We start from the raw sequence: 20,489 nt of genomic DNA on the forward strand, positions 1-20,489 counted from the left end.
CCTCACTCAATCTAACTCTATTCTAATCTACTCCAAGATCTTAGTCTGACTTTTCTGGGCATGCCAAATATAATTTTCCTGAGCATATGGGCCATGAATACAAAAACTTAATAATTCATGCTATTGGGAAAGGTGCAGAAAATTGTGTTAATAAAATGTGAAATTTCTGACCAATTATGGAAAATAGCTATAATAGAGCAGCAGTATCAGCTCACTTCCATCAGCTTGATGATCATAGCAAGTTGAGAATGAAGAAACATGGATGCTTTTAACTTTTTTTTAACTTTGGAAAATTTTTATTATGAAAAATTTCAATCATATATAAAGAATATTATAATGAACCCCATAATCACATCACTCAGATTTAATAATTATAGATGTGATACTTGCTTCATTTCTTTTTCCTTGCTTAAGTTTTTTAATTTAATTTTTTTCTTTCAATTTTATTGAGATATGATTGACCAAAAGCACTATATAAGGTATACAGTATAACAATCTGACTTACATACATCATGAAATGATTACCACATAAGAATCTCTGCTCTAAAACCTGGAATTCCCTGAAAGGTTTCAGCAAAGCATTTTTAATGGCAAGGTGAGGGAGGGGTGTCCCAGGGTCTGTGATAAGCTCATGCACAATTCTCTGGTTAATGATGATCAATCCTTAGGCACCAGTAGGTCTGGGGGCTCATGATCATCAAGTAGTTCATTTCTTCCATTTGGTGGTGGTCTTAGCATCTGAAAAACTCAGGAAACATGCATGAGATACTACTCTCCAGGTATAGGTACTTAAGAGAGGAGCTACAGCAGAGGATATGAGGGACGGGTCCGTCCCAGGAAGGTCTCATTGGGTCCTGATCGGTTACAATTTCCCCCTTTTCTTTGATACTCCTGAATCTTGAGGAGAACGGGTGTTGGACAAGAAAGGGAATAATGTTCTGTTTTGGATAGAGAGGTTATAAACTCGGCAGAGGAACTCAGTTTTAGGGGGACCTGGTTTCAAGTAAACATCCAAAAGCAGCAGACTCGGAGAGGCAGGCTAGGTGCAATGTGGTGAAAGCTTCCTAGACCGTATTAAGAGGTTTGGAGTTTCCCTTATAGACAGCAAGGAGCCCTGGAGGTTTGTAAGTGAGGGAGTCAAATGATTAGATTTGAGTCTTGGAGAAAATAATGTTAGCAGTAAAATGAAAAACACAGTGAAGTGGGAAGAGAGTGAAGCTGAATCCGGCCTCTGTACCCCGACACTGAATTAAATCTCGGAGACAAGAGTTTTGGGTGAAGTGGAAAAGAATAGCTTTATTGCTTTGCCAGGCAAAGGGGGCCACAGAGGGCTAAAGCCCTCAAAACTGTGTGTCCTGACCTGGGCGGGGTAGTGAGGAGTCTTGTAATGTTCAAGGAGCAGAGCGTGGTCAGCTCGTGGACACTCTTCTGACTGGTTGGTGGTGAGGTCATCGGGAGTCGGTACCATCAGCCATCCAGTTCCAACGGGTCTGGGGTCTACATGCCTGTGGGCAGCATACCTTTAACTTCTCCCACCTGGTGGGGGTTTCAGTATCAGCAAAACAGCTCAAAGATATTGTTACGTGTACCCCTTGAGGGGGAACCAGGACCCTGCCCCAAGGCTGCACTATTTTATCTTGGCTGCTCCTCCCTTGTCTCTGCATTCCCTCCCTTCCCTGATCAGCAACTATTTGAACCTGCCCTTTGGATCTCAGGGAAGGTCATGGAGGCTGAATGAAGCCTATTTCCTGTAATCAAAGAAATGGGGGACACAGAAAGTTTTCCATGCCCAGGAGCCCCACAGGGTCCTGCTCAGTTTCACAAGGAGTTAGGGATTAGAGCAACAGCAGGCAAGAAAACATGAAAGCCTGAAGAAAGACACCAAGAGCAGGGTTTGGAAGCTGTTCAGATGGCGTCCTTATGACACTAGGTGACTGGCCATGTGGGACGAAAAGGAGGATGAATTGTGGGGAATTCTCAGGTCCCCAGCTAGAGCAGGAAAGAAAAAGTATAGGGGAGGAATAATAACTTTGGTTTCAGACATTCAATTTCCTGTCTCTAAAGTTTTATAAATCAATACATATATTCAGAAGTAATTTGGTCAGGGAGTTCCCTGGTAGCGCAGTGGTTAAGAATCCCCCTGCCAGTGGAGGGGACATGGGTTTGATCCCTGGTCCGCGAAGATCCCACATGCCACAGAGCAACTAAGCCCTTGCGCCACAACTACTGAGCCCATGTGCCACAACTACTGAAGCCCGTGCGCCTAGAGCCCATGCTCCGCAACAAGAGAAGCCACCGCAATGAGAAACCTGTGCACTGCAATGAAGAGTAGCCCCCGCTCACTGCAACTAGAGGAAACCCAGGTGCAGCAACGAAGACCCAACGCAGCCAAAAATAAATAAATAAATTTATTTTTTAAAAAAAGAAGTAATTTGGTCAGAAAATTCAGGACATACCCAGGTGTCATTCCAAGGAGGTGATTTCTGGTTCTACAGAACATCATGGCATTCTATGATTTTAACAAAATTGTGTAAAAAAACTGGTCATTAGTTTCCATCAACAAAATAAGTAAATGTTATCCAACAGCGTAATCCGTCAAAAGTTTGCAAAGTGGGTAATGTGACTTAACAGCATTATAAATTTCTTTAAGCTTCTCAAAAACAATTGTAATACTGCAGTAGAATTTTATCAGACTAGAGCTCTTAGTGAATGAATTATGGTTGAATTTATCATGCCTTTAAATGATAATTTAAAATATGCTTTAACAACTTTGCATGAATTTTCCTAATATTTAAAATACTTCTGTCTTCTTTATTAGCATGTATTGAATATAATTTAGACTGTTATTGATCAATAGAAGTGATTTTTCTCTACATCAATGTTTGTCTTTATTATGACTCAAAGTTGACAGACAATTGGTCCCAACATTAAATGATCCCAAACTTAAATTTATTTTTGTTTAACTTGCCCAGTTTTCCAACAGTTTATTATGAAATTTTTCAAAGATAGACATTAGCTATTTTTATAGGTCTTTGTCACATCTTTTGGTATCAAATAATCAGCGTTCACATTTGCTTTCTGGATGTACTTAACTCTAGCAAGCCTGCTCTTAATTTCCTACACTAAACTACTGCAACAAGATTTTGTCACAACTACATGGACTGGTATAGGTGCCTGGGGCAACCAGTTTGGGTGCCTCTGTCCCCTTCAAACAAATGGCTATTTTTCATGAAACATTCTCCTTTGGTGACCAGAGCATGTCCCAAGTTGATTAAAGCTCACGGGCCTTAAATATGAAACACTGGTGCCACTTAATATAGGGGTGCCATTTGAATTCAGGCACAAATGTGTGACTGAGTGTCAGAGTTTGTCAGCTGTTGAGCAATTGCTTTAAGAAGATCCAGGATCACACCAGCGTAGCCTGAGCACAAGGGGCCCCAGCTTGCCCCGCCCTTGCCGTTGTCCCCACTGCTACTCACAGGTGGTGTTGCTCTGCACCCCTGATGGACTGAGGCCCAGTTTTCCAGGGAACCTGCAGGCCATGAGAATGAGACCCACTCCCCTTCCTTGTAACTTAGTCTTTCAGGCTCTGGACACCCCTCTAGCCTAAACCCCTCCCCTTTCTTCCTCCCTGGACCTTGGGAGGGTTGGGGAGATAGCATCCAAGTTCGCTTTTATTTTTTCTTACAAAAAGTGAGTCTGTTTTCTCTCACTGAAAAGGAAAACAGCCTGCACTAGTTTCACTCTAGCAACTGGAAAATGAGTGCCTTAATCCTAGGTACATGCCAAGGTGGTTAAAACGCAATAAAAGAAGAAGCAAGTCATTTCTGCACCTTAGCATCAGGGTTCTTTAATCAGAAGCGTGCACGGCCCGGGTCACATTAGTTATGGCAGCTAAGCCATTTCTGCTGTGGCAGAGAGCACATCCTTACCTACTACCAATTCTCCTCCTCTTCCAAAGAAGCAGCATCCTGGTCTTATTTAAGACAACACTAAGGTAAAACACCGCATTTCCCAGCCTGCCTTGTATATAGGGAAGATCTTATCCATCTGTGACTATGTTGTGGCCAAGGAGATAGAAGAGGAAGCGTTGAATGAGTCTTTCTGGAATGGTTCTCAAAAATCAGATAGGTGGCTAGTATGTGTCCTCTTGCCCTTCCCCAGCTACCTACTTTTTCTAGTATTTGGATATGATGCCTGGGGTGCCAATAGCCACTTTGGACCTTGAAATGACCATGTGCTAAAAATGATGGAGCAGAGAGTTTGATGGGACCTGAGATATTAATAACCATGGACCTCCACTACTAACCTGAAACTGCTTCCCTCCAGACTTATTTTATGTGAAATAAAAATGAAATTTTGTGTGTTTGAGCCATGATTATGTTGTGTTTTCCTTGATATGCAGTTGATCCTAATTCTAACTAATACAGTGGTTTCATCTCACTATTCTCAGCAAAGTTTCAGGTAAGTCCCAGTGCTTGGGAACTAAGTTACACATAAGGGAAATTTTGCTCTTCTTTATATTTCTGTATAAGTAGTTGTTTGTTTTTTTTTTTAGTTAAAGGCCATCAGGACTGGGCTAATCCCTGAATCTATAATCTGGCCTGAACTGTCCAGTGAATTTAGTGATTGCTCCCCATAAAAACTCTGTTATTGGCTGCGTTTTCAAACATAGATATTTTCTACTGCCACAGTGATTAAAGGCCTTCCTAATGAAATCTATGTCCTATTGATAGGATACATTGGTCAGTTATATGTGTATTTAAATTTGGAAAGATACCTAACCATTAAAATCCTAAGCCTTAATGAAAATCTATTTTTCTTTTATTTATTTAGGTATTTATGTATTTATGTATTTATTTATTGAAGTATAGTTGACTTACACTGTTGTGTTAATTTCTGCTGTACAGCAAAGTAGCTCAGTTATACACATATATACATTCTTTTTTATATTCTTTTCCATTACAATTTATCCCAGGAGATTGGCTATAGTTCCCTGTGCTATACAGTAGGATCTTGTTGTTTATCCATCCTCTATATAATAGTTTGTATCTGCTAATCCCGAACTCCCAATCCATCCCTCTCCCACCCCCCTCCCCATTGGCAACCACAAGTCTGTTCTCTGCATCTGTGAGTCTGTTTCTGTTTCACAGATAAGTTCATTTGTGTCGTATTTTAGATTCCACATATGAGTGACATCATATGATATTTGTCTTTCTCTTTCTGACTTACTTCACTTAGTATGATAATCTCTTGTTGTATTTTTCCATTTAATAAAAAAAAAAAAGTGAATCAGGCAGGCTGCATCTCATACCCAGGTGAGAGACTGGGTCATCAAATGAAGTGAGTAGAAACAAATCATCCCGTTTCCATGGGGTTCTAACCATATGAGATACTTGACCCATGATCTTCCCCACAGCAGAGCCAGAGTTCTCCCCAAACCTGATCCATTCTTTTAGCAACTCACTTTCTGTGCTTTCTCTGCCAGAGCAGTACCTTTCTTACATTCTGTCAGATTTCTATGTGGTTTTCCAGAGAACTCAAGGCACTGTTGAGAACACCTTGCTATCTGGGTTTGAATCCCAGCTCTGACACTGTCTGGCTGTGTCACCTGCAGCAAGGTCCTCTCTGTGTCAGTTTCCTCATCTGCAAACTGGGGATATTCCTAGTTACCCATCCCCTGAGGGCTCAGAGGAGTGAGTGGCTTATGCTAAGTGCTCAGTGAGCATTAGGTCCTGTGGAAGGCATGACGAGATAAATAAACTCAACAAGTTACATTAAAATTTGCCTGATTAGCACCCAAGAACCAGGAAAGCAGGGGTCCATTTGGGAGAGAGGAGAGGGAACCTGCACCAAGGCTATCATTCACTTACATCCTTTTATTTATTTTCTAAATTTAATTTTTATTTTATATTGGGGTAGAGTTGATTTACAACTATGTAAATGTTGTGTGAGTTTCAGGTGTAGAGCAAAGTGAATCAGTTATACATACACAAATGTTCATTCCTTTTCAGAGTCTTTTCCATATAGGTTATCACAGAATATTGAATATAGTTCCATGTGCTATACAGTAGGTCCTTGTTGGTTATCTATTTTATATACAGTAGTGTGTGTGTTCATCCCAAACTCCCAATTTATTCCTTCCCCACCTTTTCCCCTTTGATAATCATAAGTTTGTTTTCAAAGTCTATGAGTCTTTTCTGTTCTGCAAATAAGTTCACTTGTATCGTTTTTTAAGTTCCACATTCTTTTAAATGCGTATCAAGGGAAAGTCAGCACAGCTAAGTCCAGAGCGTGTGTGGTGGTGAGAAGAGGTCACCTCTCTCCTTTTGCTCTGACAGTCCCGATGGTGGGGAGAAGCCAGGGCGTCTGCGGGCTGACCATCAGTACCAGTGGATGGAGGCTTCTCCTTCCGCCCGGTCAGCCTTCCCGAGCTACCTGGAAGCCACTAACCACTTGGAAATCGATCACACTTTCCTGAGTAAAATGATGGATCCTGGAGCAAGGTCCTCGGAGAAACCGGCCCGGCTCATACAACTTCCGGTGACTCAACTGTGACAAATCTTCCCAACCCCAGGTTCAGTGGCATCACACGGAGAGCTTAAAATTAGCCATGGTGGCAGTACTGACACCTCAGAAATCAGCAAATGCTACCACCTGAGGCACTTCTGTTTTCCTGGGGAGCCAGTTGCTAAACCAGTCGCGGGGTCTGTTAGACTGACTGTGCTCGCGGAGAGGCCAGCACGCTGCTGCTGAGGGTGTGTGCAGGCCCAGGAGCATCACTGAGTACCAGGTTCCCACCGTGGAGCCGGGAGGCACAGAATCTCAGCGTCAAGAGGGAACTCACAGGCCGAGAATCCCAGTGCGATGCGAGGCCTGAGTTTCCCTGACAGCCACCATCCGTCATGGCTCTCCAGCCTCTGTGTGAATTCCTCCAGTAATGCTGAACCCTCTCTTCTGATACAGTCACTTTTACTCTCAGGCTAGGCTGATTTAATTTTTAGAAATACTCTTCTTAAGCCTTGAATTACTTGCAGCAACCAGCTTCTCTTCTTTTTTTTTTTTTTAAGTCTATTCAATTTGTTACAGTATTGCTTCTGTTTTTTATGTTTTGGTTTTTTGGCCCCGAGGCGTGTGGGATCTTAGCTCCCTGACCAGGGATGGAACCTGCGCCCCTGCATTGGAAGGCAAAGTCTTAACCACTGAACCGCCAGGGAAGTCCCCTCCAGCTTGTCTTCCCTGTGTTTCACTCACTCATCTTTTCTTTGTGACACACATATATTTACAAATGCACACATTAGAGGCTTTCTTACCCATCAGCCAATGCAAGATTTTCTTTCAAGACAATTTCTTTGGAACAATTATCTCCTTCACCCACAATCCTATTACTTATTCTCACCCAGGTCCTGTTCCAAAGTCCTTTTCCTCTCTCCCAAACATGACAGAATGACGTTTTCAATCATTTTTAGTCTCTTATTGCATACACTTTCCCATCAGAACTTGGCTCTCCTTTTTCTGGTAATATCTGACTATTACTAGTACTTAGATCATCTAGTTTCTATCTTGATTAATATAAATAATGTTTGCCTTCTCTGAATTTTATTCAAACAATGACCATTTATCAAGCAGCCACTGTGGGGTAAGAAATTCAGAAAACCAAGAAACTGTGAGATATAAGCTCTGCCTCTTTCAAGAAGCTACTCTCTGCTTGTTTAGGTTTATTCCCAGGTTCCTGATTGCCGCTCTGTCCCTGGGCCCTCTCCCTACTGCTTTTACTAGATAGAGGGTTTCATGGAGGTTTTGGGATTTGGGATTTTTTAAGTCCATTCTTATACACTCTTCTATTTTCATCTCACATTTTTCTAAAGCTGACTTTTTCCTGATTTGAGTTCAGAGCATCAGCTTATCCTGATTTACATTTAAAAACTAGTGCTTAAGGAATCTGGCTTTATCCATTTGTTTACGTACCTATTCATCCAGTTACCTATCTCCCAGCTCTTTTGTTTTCATATGTGGTTTTAAAAAATAGCCTGGAAGTATGGAGTGTACAAATGTGATATCAAGAAGCAGTTGTATACAAAAATACACAATAATTACAATACCTCAGACAAATATCACACAATGTCACTTATATGTGGAATCTAAAATACGACACAAATCAACGTATCTATGAAACAAAAACAGACTCACAAACATAGAGAACAGACTTGTGGTTGCCAAGGGGGAGGAGCATGTGGGAGGGATGGATGGGGAGTTTGGGATTAGCAGAGGCAAACTATTACATAAAGGATGGATACACAACAAGGTCCTACTGTATAATACAGGGAACTATATTCAATATCCTGTGATTAACCATAATGGAAAAGGATATCTATATGTATAATTGAGTCACTTTGCTGTACAGAAGAAATTAACACAACATTGTAAATCAACTCCACTTCAATCAAATTTTTTAAAAAAGATACCTCATCTGTAAATATTTGCCTCCCAAGGGGTGCAAAACATTTTAGTCCTATCACCATATTTTGCTCACTTTAACTGATGACTTAAGTACAGACAGAACTTCTCTCCATCTGTAGATAATACTTCAAGGGTTAAAAGTGCACAACTTGTAACTGGCAGGTTCAGGTCTTAGTCTACTCACTCCCAAGGGATGAGTTTGCTTTCAGAGTTTCCTCCTTCTGCTGTTTCTAAAAATTGGTCTGATCGACTTCAAAGCCAATCCTATCTTGGAGGTGTTGTCCCTGCTCACCAATAGCAATGTTTGCTGAACAATGAGGGCAAAAGGGCGGTTTTCCCAGTGTCCCGAGCTTATCTCAAGCAAGGCTGGTGGGACTGGTTCTGGACACATTTTTGAGAAAGAGGTGCGGGTGACTGTATAACTCCAACGTGGAGGCCTTTCTCAAGGTCCCACCTCCCGAAAACCTCTCAGGGTGAAAGAGCATGAAAGGTAGTTAGCTGTGTAAGAAATGGTTTCAACAACACAGGATAGGAAGCCAACAAGTTGTCAAGGGGGATAAGACGTGCAAAGCTAATGCGTCAAGAACTAAAAGATCACCTTCCAGGAAACCGTGAACCTTTCCTCTGTAAAGGCATGTTGTCTCTTTTGTTTCAGTAAATGTATCAATCAACCAAACTTAGAATGGCCTGCTCCCTACTCGAGCTCAAAAGGTAAGCCTGGAAAATTGAGTGACTGCTGATAATGGAAAATGGAGAAAGAAAACTTGTGAGAATACACCATTGCCTGATGAATCACAAGCACTGGGTTCTATAAAAATGAGTCTGTTCTTCTTTCCTGATCAGTTCAGAAGACTCAGCAGGGCTATACCTGCTTGGGGACATCTTGCTTTTCACAACAAATTACCCGACTAAGCACCATGTGCCGGCTCTAACTCCCATTCGGACAAATTCCCTCTGTTTTGGATTTCTCTGACCTCCTTTCTGCTCCTCCCCCACCTCCAGCCAGTCACTTTCACTTATAGACTGTATTTTTCCTTTTGTTTTTTCAGATTTATTATCATCAGGTCTTTCTCCCTGCTCCCTGTTCACATTCAAGTTTGGTGAATAAAATTGGTGTCTTAAATTTCTTCCTTCAGTTATAAAAGAAAACAAATAAACACACACACACACACACACACAGCCTGTCTGACTCCACACTCTATTAAGAGAAGTCCAGGATGTACTTTTATGTGAGGCAACAATAAGAAAGAGAAAAGGGACATTTTCAAATGCATTTCTTTGGCTGAATCTGGCTGCTCCCGGAAGAGAGCTATGTTTATGTTACCAAAATAAGCTCTCATTTTTTTTTTTTTTTTGATTGTTAAGGGTAATCGCCCTGGCTCTGAAAGTCACCTCATGTATAATAAATGCAGCTCTAATGACTATTGATTGGGAAATCCCAGCCTTCCATTTGGCTGACAGCTCCCTCTGGCAAGTTAGAAATAATCAATAACAAAGTGGGAAGCAGTAGCAATCACACAGACTGTGTCTCCCATGGACTGGGGGTGACAGTGAGGGCAGTCCCTTGGGTTTGGGGAAGGAAGCCTGATGTATGGCAGCTTTGGGAATACAAGATTTCCAGAAACTTATGACGCAGTACCACAGAGGAGATCTAGTCAAAGTAGATATAGCAACATTTCAAGGTATTTCTGGAAATGTGCCATATATTATAGCAAAGTGTTCACGGGCTGTCCTCTGTCACATGGTGGAACGGGCTCCGAGGAAAGTGCTAGTATCTGGAATGGCGTGTCAGCCTGAAGAGGCAGGCAATAGTGTGTAATGACTACACCCACACTTTATAGGATCAGACACCCTGAGCTGAACTCTCAGTACTACCGTTCATGTACTGTGGGACCGTGGGCAGGTTACTTTGACGTACTGGTTTGTCACTAGTAAAATGGAGATGTCATTAGTACCTACTTCACAGGGGCTTTTGAGGATGAAATGATCCACGTAAAGCACTTAGCTGTACTTGGCACTTAGTAAACACTCCACAAACATTAGCTGCTTCTCCTGATGTTACTGTTAAGAGTAGGATTGGGACTTCCCTGGTGGCGCGGTGGTTAAGAATCCACCTGCCAATGCAGGGGACACGGGTTCGAGCCCTGGTCCAGGAAGACTCCCACATGCTGCGGAGCAACTAAGCCCGTGCACCACAACTACTGAGCCTGTGCTCTAGAGCCTGCAAGCCACAACTACTGAGCCCGCGTGCCACAACTACTGAAGCCCATGCGCCTAGAGCCCGTGCTCCGCAACAAGAGAAGCCACCGCAATGAGAAGCCCGCGCACTGCAACAAAGAGTAGCCCCCGCTCGCCGCAACTAGAGAAAAGCCCGCGCACAGCAAGGAAGACCCAACGCAGCCAAAAATAAATACATTAATTAATTAAAAAAAAAAAAAGTAGGATTAACCCTAGCCAGCCTCTGTTCTATGGCCAGCTAGAGGCTTTGACCACAGTATACCCTCCAGATTAATCCTGACAGCGGATGCCCATGGTTATTTAGCAATTCCAATTAATGCTATATTTAATCAATAATCCAATAAAATATAAACCATATACCAGTTTCTTATGTCTAGATTTTTATTTAGCATATATAAACAGTTGAGATTGTAAACCTGAATGTGTGAGGTTATGTTTATCCCTTTGAAATTTTCTCTTGTTGGTTTCAGCCTGTATGACAATTTGAATCTTTAATCTTCATGCCCTATTCTTTCTGTTTCTCCCTATGGCATAACAACTGCAAGCCTAGCCAATAAACCCAATAATCCACTAATGCTTGAGTCCTTTGCACAATTTTCCCACCAAAGGATGATCTACACTTTACTTCAAAACTTCTGGTGACTAAAACTATCTCCCCAATTCTCATGGCAGTCCAGCCTTTTGTTACTTTTTGATAAACCTTTTATTTTGGAATAATAGTATATATACAGAAAAGTTGAAAAAACAGACCCTTCTTTAGTCATTTGTATTCTAAGATACCGTCCACAAATTCATCCTTGTGAGAGTGTGGGCTTCTGTGGAGAAGTGATTTATCCTCTTCCCCGACACCACAGACAGTGTGTATGTTTCCACACCACTAGGGTCGGTCTGGGCTGTATGAATGACTTTGTCCAGAGCCACAGTGACTATGACATGGGCAGAGGCCTTTAGCACCATTAAGCTTGGCTATTGCCTGCCAGTGACCTGCCATGAGAAGTGCACACCCCAGGCAGCCGGTGGTCCAAGGAAGATGAGAAGCATGTGAACAAGATCTGAGCCACACCTCCACCTGAAGTAAAGGCCACCTTACCTGCAGCCTGACACACAGCAGCTCAGCAGAGCCCAGCTTGGACCAGCCATACCACACTCTCCTACAGACCCATGAGCAACAAATAAATGCTCCTTGCTGTAAGCCACTGAGTTTGGGGATAGTTTTTCTCTCAACATCATTTGTGGCTAATCTGATTGATCTACTCTCTATTTTAAGCCAGAACATCATAAGCCATTGCTAAATTCCTTGCTGAAACTGCAAAGTATCTCTATAACAGCCTTCTAAAATATCCGTCCTGTAATCATATCCCAATGGTAATTTAGGAACTTAGTTTAATATAAAGGTCATCTAGCCCAGGGGTTAGAGCCCTCCCACCCCCTGGGATTTAATTTATCAGCAATGGGGTCTAGGCATCAGTATTTTATGAAATTTCCCTGGGTGGTACCGACATGCAGCCAGGATGGAGAAGCATCGACTAGTGGGGTGAGACGTGGAACCTGAGCTGTGTTTTTGGAAGAGACAAGCGAAGGAAACAAGAGAGGGCACAAAACCCCTCTCAGGCCACGAGAAGGCCTGTGCAGGAGTCAACCAAGTAGGCTTTCCATTACAGTAACAACAACTATAAAATCTCATCAATTCACTGTCACTCACTCAGTAGGGGCAAAACAAAAGATTAAGGCCGGGGGCCAGTGACATCTGTAGACATTGAAATGTTGAGAAACCGTGCTGATTTCCCTAAAGGAAGATCAGCGAGAGCAGTAATGGTGGGGTGGTTGGATAAAGAAGAAAACTTTTAGTCTAGAAAGTGTTTTTCAAGACTGCACCCTGGGAGGCCTGATTAATTATGGTGTCTCCAACTTTATAACCTAAGGGATTTTTGTTTCCTTTTTAAATAAACCACCCAGTTAACAAGTTTTTCCAACCCATTTTAAACTCCTCTGGTCACCCTTGGACTTGTCAGCTGTGGTTCCAAGTCATCACTCTGCTCAAATTATGTTGATTAGAAATCTATAAAGTCTGACTTTAAGCCTTGATATAAACAGGATCAACAACAAATGATAAAATTACAAGGAAAACTGATTAGAAGGAATGAACATAGTGGTTACAAGTCAGAAAGACACTGGTTCCGATTGGGATTTGCTGTTTATGAGCTGAGGGATCTTGGGCAAATTACTTTAGTGTCTTTGTCTCCATGTCTTCATAGACATGAAATAAGGTACAGAATTTGTTCACCAGAACTCTAGTGAGAAAGATGGTAACCTAAGGCAAACTGTATTTCCAGGGGGGTAGCAGACAGGTGAGGGAAGAATGAAAACGGCACTAAAGGAAGGGAGAAATATGCAGGGCAAATGGGGTGACCATGAGGGGCTCTGGGGCAGCAGAGGGGTTTGTGAGTGAAGGGGGTGGTGTCAGTTTCCCACTGTGGCGGCGTTACCGAAAGTGAGGGTCTGGCTGCTCGCTGCTCAAAAGCCAATGAAGAGCCAAGGTTGGTGGAAAGGAAAGTCTGCTTTATTTTGGAGGCCGGCAACCGGCGGGGAGGGTGGACACCTGTCCAAAGGCCGACTCCCCCCACTGACAGTCAGGGGGCAAGAGCTTCTATAGACGGAGGGAGCAGGCTACGTGCAGAAACAGCGCCCTCTGACGGTCACCTTGAAATTGGTCACTGGTGGTCTGATCAGTGTCATCTTGATTGTTTTAAGTACAGTGAGTCTTCAGTTCCAGGGTCAGTTTGTTCCCATTTCCTTGAGGCCAGCTCTCGGAATTGTGGCAGCTTATGTCATGGCTACAGTCTGGTCATCATGTCGTTAACTTCTTCCACCTGATGAGGGTTTTAGTATCTACAAGACAGCTCACAGGATACGGCTCAGAACATTACCTATAGCCCTTGAGGAGGTACTAAAGGGCCTTGACTTTACTTAATGACTAAACTATTATTATTCGGTCTCCTTTGGTTGTTTTCCTTTGTTTCTGCATTTTCTCACTTCTCTGATTAAACTTATTGTTTGGCTAAAGTTTTTCCACAGACAAAAAGCAGGTTGAGGACATGAGGGGAAGGACCATAGCGTCCTGCTCCATTTCAGGAGGAAATTTAGAGAGAAGGAGAGACATTTAGGGAGGGCTTGCATGAAAGTTGGCTGGTGATGTCCCTTTTAAGAATGCCTGAAGGGCTTCCCTGGTGGCGCAGTGGTTGAGAACCTGCCTGCCAATGCAGGAGACACGGGTTCGAGCCCTGGTCTGGGAAGATTCCACATGCCGCGGAGCAAGTGAGCCCGTGAGCCACAATTACTGAGCCTGCGCGACTGGAGCCTGTGCTCTGCAACAGGAGAGTCTGCGATAGTGAGAGGCCCGTGCACCGCGATGAAGAGTGGCCCCCACTTGCCGCAACTAGAGAAAGCCCTCGCACAGAAACGAAGATCCAACACAGCCATAAATAAATAAATAAATAAATAAATAAAAAAAAAAAAAAAAAAAAAGAATGCCTGAAGATCCACATCACTTGTCACAGTTTCCAGAGCTGAATTTCAGAAGGTGGTAGACAGGTTGGCTCTAACATGGCCTTATAACATCAGGGTTGTTGTGAGGATAAAAATGTGGTAAAATGTAGAAAAGCATTTGTTCCAGCACATAGAAAGTATCAGACAAATGTGTGATACTAGACCACTTATTATTATCATGACTGTTATGACTATTAATTTTTCCTGTTTTTAATGATAGCTAATAGGCATCCATTTATTCCAAAATGTTTATTGTAAAAGCCCGTGGCACTACGGGAAGCATTGGTTAATGTAACCTACAAGATAAAAAAAGAACGTGAAGGATTGAAGGGTTTTCTGGAGACTTCAGAATCCAACTGCACTTTTGAGTCAATTGTTTTGACAATTTCAGGCCAAAGCAAAGGTGAACTAAGTGAAGTTTTCAGGTTGCTAAGAGAATGCCACCCACAGAGGCCACACTGATCACATGCAGAGCTGCAAGCCAAGTGATGGGGGCAAGTCCATTTGCTGCTAGTTTCCAAAACTGTTCATGACAGTTTAGCAAACAAGAGAGAAAAGCTGAAGGGAGTGAAAGAAATGAAATGAAATGAAGGAATCTATGGCCTTTCCAATCCAAAGAAACAAAAATGCGGCCTGAAATAAAATAAGTTCTGACACAAACTTTCTCTTTTTAATTTGCTCCACTTGTACTCGGCCAAAGAAAGTTTCTAGTGTCTCTGACACATTGCAGACAAATCACTCAGCAACACCCCTGCTAAAGGTCAGCAGTGTCCAGAGAAACTCAGTGCCAGGCTTGTTCAGGGCCAGGCCTGGGGAAGTGAGCCACCCCGAAAGGAAGGCCCCTCTTTCTGATGCTGAAAACTCGGCCTCTGTGAACTGGTGCCGAATCAAATCTCAGAGACAGAGCTTTGGGTGAAGTAGAAAAGAACAGCTTTATTGCTTTCCCAGGCAAAGGGGGCCACATCGGGCTCGTGCCCTCAAGACTGTGTGTCCCAACTTGGGGGAGGCGGGGGGGGTGGTGAGAGGTGGATTTGGGGAGGAGTTTTATAGCAATGGTTCAAGGGCAAGGTTGCTGATAAGGATCAGGGTGTGTGCAGGGCCTGTGCTCCTTTAAGCTGGTCTCAAGTGGTCTCTTGATGAGCTTCTCTGGTTCCTTTAATCTGACCTCTTCTCTGGAATGAAGAATGCTAACATCTTCCATTTGTTGGGGGTTTAGTTCTGCAGAAGAGCTCAAAGATATTGTTATGTGTACCCCTTGAGGGGGAACCAGGACCCTGCCCCAAGGCTGCACTATTGTTTCTTGAATGTTCCTCCCTTGTCTCTGCATCCCCTCCCTTCCCTGATCAGCAACTGTTTGAATTTACCTGTTGGAACTCAGGGAAGGTCATGGAGGCTGGAGTCTGTTCCCTACAAACAAGAAACAGGGGACACAGAAAGGCTTCCATGCCCAGGAGCCCACAGGGTCCTTCTCGGTTTCATTCCCTGCAGAGCTCAAGGGGGAAAGAACCTGGTGCCCAAACATAGGCTTTAGAAATGCAAAGCAAAACAGAAACCACTTTAATCTACACCAAGCCAAAGCTTGCCTCATCCAGGCAACAATTTAGTTTCCAGTTGGAAATCTGTTTCAAACACTCCCTGCTGATCTGCAACCTTCTTCAACTGAATGGAAGACCATTAGCATGAACCAAATGTTGCTTAAAGGAAATACAGTTGTGTACCTAAAATGAAATTCCCTTTGGAAACACTGAATTATTCATTTCCATGAATACTACTGCATGTGCCCTGTGCCTGGTAGACTTAGGATATGTCTTATCTCCAGCAGATCCCATCAGAAAGGAAGCAGGAAGCTGGGGATGTGTGCTTCTATTTATATTTCTCTTATCTGTTTTCAGAATGTGTTCATGTAGGGCCTTTAGTTCACTAGAGCTGTGAGTATTTAAGAAAGCATTGGCTGAGCTAGGTTCCCTGGTGTGAAATAAAAGACACATTCTGGCATATACTCCTTTCATCTCAAAAGGACTATAATAAAGATGGAATCTTCGCAACTTAACCCTGGGGCTAGAAGTGATGGATCAGCATGTTGGGGAAATGTGTTCTTATTTTCCAAAATAAGGTAATTTTAGCCACAATTCAGTCCATTCAGACCATTAGTGGAGCAATCATTTTTCCTTATTCTAATATCGGGACCCTTTGGCTATGACCTCTATAATCTCTCCCATGCACTCTGTGTGTGTGTGTGTGTGTGTGTGTGTGTGTGTGTGTGTGTGAATTTCATTTGGAAAATCTTACAAACTCAATAATTACATCCATTTCATTCTGTATGAGCTGAACCATTTTCATAGTAAAGAATATGATTTCATGAACTCAGGACTATTCCAGAACATCGGTAGATGAAATAAAATTGATGGAAAAAAATAGTACGTGTCACGAAGATAGTAAAGACTGTTACACAAAAATGATATTTTTAAATGTACTTGTTGCACTATTTACTAACCATGGAGAACTCTTGACGATCCTATAGCTCAGTGGTCCTCCACCGAGAGGGAATTTTGCTCCCTATGGAGCATTTGGCAATCTTTGAACTATTTCTGTCACAAATGCAGTGGGTGGGGTGAGAAGTACTACTGGCATCTAGTGGGTAAAGGTCAGGAATGCTGCTGAACATCCGACAATCACTCCTGTACAATAATTCTCTGGCTCCAAATGTCAATGGTGCCACTGCTGAGAAACTCTGTTGCAACTACAGTCCTCGGGAACACCAACAGAGAAAATGAGGAATCAAAAAGATAGACCAAGAGCTGAGAACAAGGGGTTGATGATGGTATAGCCATGTTGGATTTGGAGGAATCTGGCCATGCCAGAAAGAAGGAGCAGCAAAAAAGAAAATGGAGGAAAAGAAATATCAACCTATAACCAACATATGACTACTCTACCTGGATTATATTTTCCTTTAGAAAGACTTACGCCACACAGTTTAAATATATAACTGCATCAAAGAATAAAGGGAACACATATCATTAATGGAACAAAATTTTATAGGAACTTCTGAAAAATGGGAAGCAGATAGAATAGAATTGATAGGTAGAGAAAACTACAATCCAAAATAGGGTAGGATGGGGCCCCGGGAAAAATTTTCAAACAAGACAGAATCACTTTAGGAGGCATAGAGCAGTATTTCCTAAACTTGGCTGCACATTTGAATCTGGGCATTTTGTAAACCTTCCAATGTCCAAGCCACACCCCAGACCAATCAAATCACAGTCTCTAGGGGAGGGATGCAACATGAGCATTCCCGTAAGCCTCCCTGGCGATTCCCATATGAAGACAAATTTGGAAATCACTGCTGTAGGAATAATCAAAGGAAAATTAATGGCAACCAACTAAAGCAGTGCTTCTCAGTATTTCACCTACATATGAATCTCTAGAGTATCATCCGAAACGCAGATTCTAATTCAACAGGCTTGGGGTGGGGCCTGAGATTCTGTATTTTTAACCACCCCCAGGGGCTGCCCACCTTGCTGGTTCACGGATCACTGTTAGAAGAGCAAGGAACTAAAGAGAAATAGACAGGACAATCCCATCCCCCTACCCCAGCCCCCTCCAGTTCCCATAAATACAGAAATTGCCTCTAGTATCAGGCCTCTGGGTAGAGCACTGAGGCCCGTTCTCTAAACTAAGTGGAGGAGACCCCTGGAGGAGGCCAGGAGAAAAGCAAAGAAGACCCCAAGTTCACTCCTGGCCTGCACAACAGACAGTGAGAAACAGGAAAGTAAAGGCAACTGAACTGAGGAGTTGAAGATATTTTGGGGCATAGTTTTCAACCACAAGAAAACAAAGCAAAACAAGGATAGAGGTTACAATAAAAATAATTTTGACAATGACCTTAATTACCAATGATAGTGAAATCTTACAACTAAACATTAAATAGCCACTAAAAATTAAATTATGGAAGAATAAGTAATGATATGGAAAGAAGTTCGTGATGTAGCTTTAATTCAAAAAAATCTAGCAGGCTGGATAGAAGGGAAAAAGTAAATAAGCAAGTTAGCAAGAAAGAAACACTTTCAAGAGTATATACGCCTACTAAGTGAAGTAAGTCAGACAGAGAAAGATATCATATGATATCAACCATATGTGGAATCTAATTTTTTTAAATGATATAAATGAACTTATTTACAAAATAGAAACAGACTCACAGATTTCGAAAGCAAACTTATGGTTACCAAAGAAGAAACATGGAGGGGGAGGGATAACTTAGGAGCTTGGGATTAACATACACACACTACTCTATATAAAATAGATAACCAACAAGGACCTACTGTATAGCACAGGGAACTCTATTCAATATTCTGTAATAACCTATTATAAGAAAATAATCTGAAAAAGAATGAATATATGTTTACATATAACTGAATCACCATGCCATACACCTGAAACTAACACAACATTGTAAATCAACTCTACTCCAATATGTATATATTTTTAAAAGAGTATATACACCTGCAGATTACTTATCATTATGTCTGGGGAAGGGGTGGTGGAATTGTTGATTTTTATCTTCTTCTTAGTAGAGACAAGGTAATAGAAATTGCACTCTCTTCCTCAAAACAAAATATTTAGGTCTCAAACTTTACTGAGTCCTACTCTCAATGCCCAGGGGTTAATTAAGCTGCTCTCGATGGCCTTCTCAAGTCTCTGGTCCTCTGCTACCAGCAACACCTATGGTCACGAAGAGCCAGTGCTGCCCCCTCCATCCCAGCTTCATGCTGTTAATGGACTATCTGGTGCTACTGATAAGCTCTCCTAACCCTGGGCTCCAACACCACCCAAGAGCTCCCCCAGCTCGACCTACAAGCACAGCTCTTTCTTCCCAGGGCAAAGAAGTCTGAATCTTAAGTGTAGCGGTCATTCGAGGCTAGACTGAACTAGACCAGAAAATCTTGTAAATAGTGAATAGCTTTCACACACTTGTTTTGGTTTCATGTCTCAAAATGGTACCCATGCTATATAGCTTTTCCCATCTCAAGGGCTTTCTATGAAAGTCTTAAAACCAACTTATGTGGTCCCAACCATAAGCTCTCACATTCCTTTTTTAATTCCCACATTGGCAGGGTTGGGGGGAAGGATTTCTATGGATACTTGGTGATCTGCCTTGACTTCTCAGGATTCCTGAGGTTGATCCACTGATTATGGCCCCTTCATGACCCTCATACTGACTTAAAAGAAATTGGTTTTTGAAGAAGCTTGTGGCATAGCACTTCACTGGTGAGCATATTAGCATAACAGGAATTTTGTTTTTAAAAAATTAATAAATCAGAAGACTATAAGCAAATAAAATGTAAAGACTCCGTCATAAGTGACTGCTACACCATGGGTCCAATTACAACACCATTTAGCTATTTTAACATCACTTGATGTAGAAAGAAAAATTGGTGGCAGTATTTCAAACCCCACTCCCACTATTGAGATGGTATTTCAAGTTTCTGGCTAAAGATTCATGCGCGGTTGCTTCTGTTAGACCATCAGTCATTTTGTGCCATTATGGACTGAAGTTATTAGCTTTTAACCCTTTTTCGTAATTAGATCAGCATAGTTTTCTGTTAAAAGGCAACAAATCAATAAGTCAGCCGAAGGAAATATTTCCCCCCTCAGGCAACATATAAATAGCCTATTAGCCTCAAATGTCTTTGAAGTAAATTGCTTGAAGTTTATTATCAAATTAAAATTCCTCCAATTTGTTGAGAATCTATCATAGGTTTGTTTACACTTAATGCTACTGTAGTTATAACTCAGCTATTCGTTTAGCTATATTTTTTTCATTCAGGTCCCTTTCTTGTTAAAATGGATCAACTGTCTACCCACTAAAGAGAAAGCTAAGAAGCTATCATTACAAAATAGAAGAATACGAGTCAAAAAAGTCATGTTCGGGGGCTTCTCTGGTGGCGCAGTGGTTGAGAATCTGCCTGCCAATGCAGGGGACACGGGCTCGAGCCCTGGTCTGGGAAGATCCCACATGCCGCGGAGCAACTAGGCCCATGAGCCACAATTACTGAGCCTGCGCGTCTGGAGCCTGTGCTCCGCAACAAGAGAGGCCGCGATAGTGAGAGGCCCGCGCACCGCGATGAAGAGTGGCCCCCGCTCACTGCAACTAGAGGAAGCCCTCGCACAGAAACGAAGACCCAACACAGCCAAAAATAAATAAATTAAAAAAAAAAAAAGTCATGTTCACCCAAGTCACTTAGCTC

General features: G+C 42.3%; 1 pseudogene across 1 annotated transcript in view; it reads right to left on the bottom strand.

The window, feature by feature from the left end:
• Positions 1-9,495: 9,495 nt before the first annotated feature.
• LOC309660306 (large ribosomal subunit protein uL23 pseudogene) overlaps positions 9,496-20,489 on the bottom strand; it is a 200,004-nt pseudogene continuing 189,010 nt past the window's right edge. Inside the window, exons 2-3 of the transcript XR_014268348.1 lie at positions 14,230-18,707; positions 9,496-13,909 (exon numbers count right to left, since the gene is read on the bottom strand). The product of XR_014268348.1 is annotated as a large ribosomal subunit protein uL23 pseudogene (transcript). The remainder of the gene's footprint in view (positions 13,910-14,229; positions 18,708-20,489) is intronic.

The sequence above is a fragment of the Balaenoptera physalus genome, assembly GCF_965194825.1.
Source record: "Balaenoptera physalus genome assembly, chromosome: 4".
NCBI classification, from domain to species: Eukaryota; Metazoa; Chordata; class Mammalia; order Artiodactyla; family Balaenopteridae; genus Balaenoptera; species Balaenoptera physalus.